Below are 7,229 nucleotides of genomic sequence, written 5' to 3' on the forward strand. Positions count from 1 at the left end.
AGATGAGACAGAATCCCATCTGCCTCTACTCTGTGCATCACTGCCCTCACTCTGCTCCACTGTACCATGTGGTCTAATGACCACAGTCTTCCCATTACTAACCTGTATCCAATATGAGGCATCTTTATGTCAGACACTAAAGTGTTAAGCTCCTAGTCTGATATTGTACTGTAGGAGCCTGACACAGAAATTTCTAATTCTGCCATGCGACCAAACACTGTAATCTCAATGACTCTGAGCAGTTTTGCTATGTATGGGACAACTGGGTGTCTATCAAGCCCTTTAACTTTTCCTGTTGAATGGTAAATTTGGGTTGCTCCTTGCCCATTGCACTTTCTGTAACTCTACAAATGAAATATGTTGCTCATTTCCCAACTGACAGCTAACCAAGTTGCAGAAGAGAGAGACAACTACCCTCTTGAGGAGTTGGCTGAGGAGAGAGAGTGTGACAGTAAGGGTCCTGGGCCATGCAGTGACTAAATGTAGCTGGAACTGGGGATGAAGATGTAGTAATAATAGTAATGTGGTAACACACACTGCTCTTTTCAAGCTGCTCCATTCACCTGCTCTTTTGCCATTCCCCAGCCTCCTCATTCATTAGGCCTTCTCCCTGGATTCCCCATACCTCACCATCTCCCCTCATTCATTCCCTCACAGTAGACTGAACTATTTGTCATTAAAATCACTTGTTGCAGCTTCCCCATGTTTTTCACTAGTGTTTCTCTGTGTTCATCCTGTCCTCCCTCGTCTCCGCGTGGTGCTGCTCTGGTCACCCTCCTCACCTCTCACCCTCTCTTTAAAAGGAAAAGTGAAACATTTTGCTTAAATTCTTTCTAAAAGTGAGATGATAAGATGCATGTCAGTCTTGTGTCTGTGTGATAGCTTCAGAGCTGGGGTCAGGATGTGGTCAGCTGGCTCTGTCAAAAGTTCAAATTTATACCTACCAACAGCTAAGCAACATGCAGCTAACTGGATTTGCTATTGCATGGTGACCTGCTTCCAAGGAACCTTCATGGATAAACTATAGTTGCCAGAAATACAATTGGCTCCACCTGTTGATGAAGATAATACAACATGGCTGAAAGCTCCAGATAAAGCTTGCAAGTGGACCTTGACAAAGATTTTCTCTCTAACTGCTAGTTCCAAGGTCAGGAATGAACTCATATTCTGTTAATGCAGCTTCAGTGGACTGAGCTGATTTTCCAGGTAACAGAATAAAATGGACCAGAAAGAAAGAAAGAATCCCAGAAGGAAAGATAATAGTGGCCAGTACTTATGGGGAAGTGAACTGGAGCCAAAGGAAGGTGAAGAACAGCATGGTGGGAAAATAGCAGACTCTCTGTAGCTGTCTGACAGACTGAATTGATTATCCTGACAAGACCATTAGCTAATGAAGCGCGTGTCTGTCTGGAAAATACCAGTGCCTCGGAGAAATCACAATCCTCCCTCTTCACAGACCAACAAACTGCTGCATCACTGCTGCATTATTTATACAGGAGCAACAACATTAACCGTCTACGTTCATGTGTGGATTTAAGCAGCCACGATCTTGCATAAAATCAAAGAATTTCCCTCTAACATCTGCCTTAATGTCCAGTCAATGAATGGCACAGCTGTCCTTGTAATCCAGTGCATTAGTGTGAATTGAGCTCCTGCATGTCTGAATACTAATAACTTGAGCACCTGTTCAGAGGAGTCTTTGCCCTCCTGTGGCTCAGTCGCCCACCAATCAGAAGGTTGGTGGTTCGACTCCCGGCTCCTCCAGTCCGCATGCTGAAGTATCCTTGGGCATAAATACTGAACCCCAAATTGCCTCCGATGTGTGTCATTGGTGTGCGAATGTGTGTGTCTGTGTTAGAAAGCACTTACATTGTATAGAATGCTGTATGAATGTGTGTGAATGTGATCTGTAATGCTTTGTGGTTGAAAAGACAAGAAAAGCGCTATACAAGTACAGTCCATGTACAACAGGAGATGATGTGTTTAGGGACTTCTCAAATAGTTGTTGGAGGCAGGGGGAAATGGCAGTCAGTACAAAAAACTAAAGCTATTGGTTTTATGGCTAATCATGTGCTGGAACAGGATCATGTAATGACAGTGAAATTGCTATGTTTGGTTCCATTGTACCTGTATGGAGACCAGGACATGTGCTCGCCAGCTGGATCTGGAAATGTGCTGTAGCTGGAGACATTGCACAGAATTACTGAACATATGGATATAATGCTGACACAGCATTATCTATACCACTTATCCATTAAGGGTCGTGGGGGGGCTGGAAGATATTCATGATCATTACTACTGATGTTGCTGACCTTTGTATCCATCACCAGGTACACAGTCTCACTTCTCAAATCTAGGTGATTGATTGCTATGAGGTTCCCTGTGGATATTCATACTCCTGAGGACAGCTTTAATGACTACCTGACCTTTTTTTGTTTGGTACCACTGTAAGAATCCGAGAGTCTTTTGGAATAAATATTGCATTCTAAGAGAGGTAAATACCTGGAATAGCCGTTAAATTGAAACACAGGAGTGTCACCAAAGATAACGGTCAGTGTGGGTTAACTGCTATAACTGGCCCTCCAGACATAAAGGCTTAATACTACTGTATTCATATACGCAGGAGCAGCCCCCAATGTGTGGAAACACACAATGAGGTGTGGAATCCTTCAGAATTCCCATTAAAACATGTCTTCTCATCTTTGTTGATCACAACCTGTTAAAATGTGTATTGAAAGGCTTATTCCCTCAAAATGAATCGTCAGTGCCCTCAATTACTCAAGAGTGTGCGTATGAAGTGTATACACATGAAAGGAGGTCTTCAGGCCATGGAGTTCACTTATGGAACCTGAGCACAATTAGATTGTCTGCTGTAATAATCTGGTTAGGGGAGCACATTCCCTCTAGTATAGGAAAATGTCTCAACTGTGTTGCATTAGGTTATCAGACTATGTTCAAACTGTCAACTAAATGTTTGATATTCATTGAATTATCCATCTCTATGCATAAGCACAGACCAAGTCCACTTTTTCCAGCTGTGCTCCCACTATAGTGCTGTTTCTTCAGCCATGCCTATTTAAGATCTTTAAAAATAATTGATTGTGTAATTTGGACAGATGGACAACTGCTGCTGCTACACACACCAGTCCATTGTACATTATGCTACACGGTAGTGCAAGAAAATCCTTCAGAGCCTTTACTCAAGGAAAAATGGCTGGTAAGGCTCATGCTTACAAAACCAATGTTAGGTAATTTATCAAAACATTACTGGCAGAAGGTTTTGTAATCTGAGGTATATTGTGTGACCAAGCATTTGGTCTCGTTTATATGTATGCGGAATATGATGCTGATTTGGTGTGTTTATGAATGCTTGAAATAGGGAGAGGGGGCCCCTGATCAAGATACTGAATAGGAGCCCAAAAAAGCTAGAAATGGCCCTGAAATACTGGGTACCTAGCAAAACTGATGTTTTGGGGGAAAAAAATGACAATTTTCTTGTATAATTTAATGGTAGAAAAGCAGGCATGTTGGTCCAGCACTGCAGCAGCTCGTAACACGTGAGCTAGTGTGGAAAATAAATGTGCATACCATATGACTGCAACTTCCATGGTCGAGCACAGCTTGGGACATTTGTTGCCTGCCATATCCTTCTCTCTCTCCTTGTTTCCTGTTTGTAAAAACTGCTAACAGTACACCATGGAAGTCTTCTTTTGCTATATGAGGAAGAAACTGTAACTGTGTCATTTGATAATAATATAACAGAAATGCAGTGTATCAAACATGGCCAATCTATGGCCATGTAGATTGGCCATAGATCTACATGGGAGTAATTATTATTTTAATTTCAATAATTATCCTGTGAGAATAAGGTATGTGGGCTGTAATATAATGGATTATATTACTCCCCCTCTCTCTCTCCTTCTTAACCCAACCGGTCGAGGCAGATGGCCGCCCACCCTGAGTCCGGTTCTGCTCGAGGTTTCTGCCTCTTAAAGGAAGTTTTCCCTTGCCACTGTCTCCTAGTGCTGCTCATGGTGGATCTGTTGGGTCTCTCTCTGTAAATACCTATTTTAAAGAGTACAGTCTAGACCTGCTCTATATGAAAAGTGCCTTGAGATGACTGTTGTTGTGATATGGCGCTATATAAATAAAATTGAATTGAATTGAATTGAATTGGATTAATACTAATTTTCCCAAATTTCAGTCAGGATTTTTCTAATACCTGACAGATACAGCTAATTTACATTACAAATCACAGGCTGTATTATAAAGTGTAACTGAATAATCTTTAGTATTGAGTACTATAAATCAATTTTCTGGCTAGACAGCATCCCTGGTCTGACAGTGTCAATAAGACTGATAGATAACCTTATGAACTAAAATCAGGACCCACTAAATTGAGCTCTTAACTGTGGCTCTAATTACATTTCCTCACATTCTCACTGCTCTCAGTCACACGACTTTCATGCTCTAGCATTTAAAACCAAAACATAACCAGCCAAGCCAATTACGGCTATATAGTCACAGTTAGTATCACTTTGTGGATAGGTTTTTTTGTTTATTTTTTTGACATCTATATACACACCATGTACACTTTATTGTGTTCTTATACACAAAAACACACACACAGACATGATGTGATGTGTTAGACAATGCTCGCTACCACCATCATCAAAAAATATCCTCTGGAAGAATGGTGTTCTATTCCTCCAGCTGTCAGAGAATCATTGCCATGGCACATTGATGTTCTTGGCATGTGGTGGTCCAACACCTTACCAGGGGCTTTGTTTCATTGGGTGACTTCACCTGCAAACCTGATGATGTGTTACCTCATCTGAAGTTCTCTCAGACCCTTTGAAAGGAGCTGCAGAGTTATTCATACCTTGGTATCATATTGATTTCCAGATGATGAGACTGAATGTAAGCTAAGCATTTGGGTGGGGTGGGGTTTTGTGGTGGTGACCACCTCATGTAGGACCAGCCCTGTTTACTGTTTAGCAAGTACAAGCACTCCCCCTGCTGTGCAAAGAACAGAAACTGCAGATATCCAGCCTCTGGCTCCCCTCTCCTCTGACCTTCCCAGCACTGGTTTTTGGCACCCCAGGCAGTGAACGCTGCTTAAAAACTTCACCACTGACTGTGAATGAAATTAGTTGTTTTTTGATTTAATGGATTTTCTTTACTACTGTGATGTGTTTCTGTGGGTTCACAGCCCAACTTCTCAGTAAACAGTCTCAACCATTCATATTTTAGAGGCAAACTGTCATAGTTTTCATACAAGCAAAACTGCATAAACAATTGAGAACAAAATTTTGCATAACAAGAGGCTCAGTGTAGAGAAGACAATTGGGTTGGGGCCCTTCAGCTTCCTCTCCTTAGAGCTGCTTCAATCAACATTTTCTATATTAACAAAGAATTGAATGTGTAATGTAAACAGTATTTTTACAATATTTTTTCATAGCTCTATGAAGCATCTGGGCCTTTCAGCTAATTTGTTTACTTTTTACCACCACAAAATGCAAGACGGAGGTCACTTGATGAACTAGCATTAGTGCTAACAAGCTTCTCCACTGGCTCTGATTACCCTCTAACAGTCAACTAAGCGAGGCTATAATAAGTAGCTTTCAGCTGTGTCCATCTGTCACATGACCCTCACCTTGTCGCAGTGGTTGCTCAGAAGTATTTGACTTCCACTTCCATTCACCTGAGAAATACTATGTATGTGTATGTGTATGTATGTATGAGTCTACCAACCCCACCCTCCCAATTTGCATATTTAGATATGGAGCACTTACAGATCCAACAAAATGTTGCAAAGCATTTATTTAGATGGGAATGGTTGAACACCAACACGCGTTTGACAAACACTGCAACTATGGCAGCCTTTTAATATGGTGGGGTTTATATGCATGTTTCCATTTTGAGAAAAGATGTCATTCAAAGAGGTTTTCAGATTGAAGATGTCCCTGATCTCAATCAAGGGTTAAAGGCTGTCATGATTTCTGTCTCGGCCCTGTTAACTGGCTGAGACAGAAACTAAGACTTTCTTCCTCTATTCCATTTCCAATCACTGGAACTTCCCCACCTACCTGTTCCTCATTTCCCTCTTCTGCTCCCTGGTTCTTATAGCAGCCCTTTTATCCCAGTGTGATGTCAGATTGTTTGCTAATGTCTCACTATGATTCTCTTTGTGCTGCTTGTGTTCTGGACTCATGTTGCTGCTACATGGTCCTCATCACTTATTCTTATATAAACCAGCCTGTCTGTGTGTCTGTGTGTCTGTGCTTTGGTCCTCCCTGCCTATATTTCTACCACCCGCAGTGACAATAGCAGCATCATAAATTTGAGATAAGGCTTGTGATAAGATGCAATTATCCAGATAATGTGGTTATAATTTCAAGAATGTAATTATTGAATAAATAATTCTAATTATAATAATGATAATTATAATGAAATATGTTGTAGTTGTCACTGAAAATGTTAAATTACTTGATATACTACACTTAATATATCTCTGTATTTGAAAAGCTGTATTACACTCATGTATGCTTGTGTTTGCCTTAAAATGTGGAAAGCCATGTGGAAAGCACCTGAAATATTAGAGTCAGGTGACTAAGCAGGAAAGACGTGGGTGCAGCAGGGGCAGGCTCCATTACACTGGTGTCAGAAAATACCAAGAAATCCAAGGTCTGACACATTTAAAATGGTCTTCAGTTACTGTTTTTTTAAACAATAGGTGGAGACCCTGTGATCACCTGGGGTTTGCTTTGGTTTATTGATGTTACTGCTGCTGACTTTCTGAGTACTTTACTGACTCTTACATAAACAACAAAGCTAGTTTCACTTAGTGTCAGAACAAAACCCAGGTTTTCTTCCTGCCCCAGACCTGGGGTTTTGTGACACAACAATAACTAATAATCCATAGACAGACTGTGAGTTAATATCAGATGGAGATTGAATCAGTGTGCCAGATAATGTGCTTCTTTAAAACCAGCAACACTTCACTTTGCCAGAAGAGAACCTGCCTATTAAGACTGACCACTTTCAGAGAAATGCTGACTTTGTATGCAGAGACATAATGTAACACTTTCTGTGATATTTTGAAGCCACTAGTGGTTATGCATCTGAAAGCATTATATTCAGGCATCAGCTGATGTGGTGGAGCTTGTTTCATAAGTACAGCTGACTGCAAAGAGTCGGTGCTCACAAGGATAGCTACTCCAGTTGTC

This window comes from Lates calcarifer, linkage group LG16_LG22, assembly GCF_001640805.2.
Source record: "Lates calcarifer isolate ASB-BC8 linkage group LG16_LG22, TLL_Latcal_v3, whole genome shotgun sequence".
NCBI classification, from domain to species: domain Eukaryota; kingdom Metazoa; phylum Chordata; class Actinopteri; family Centropomidae; genus Lates; species Lates calcarifer.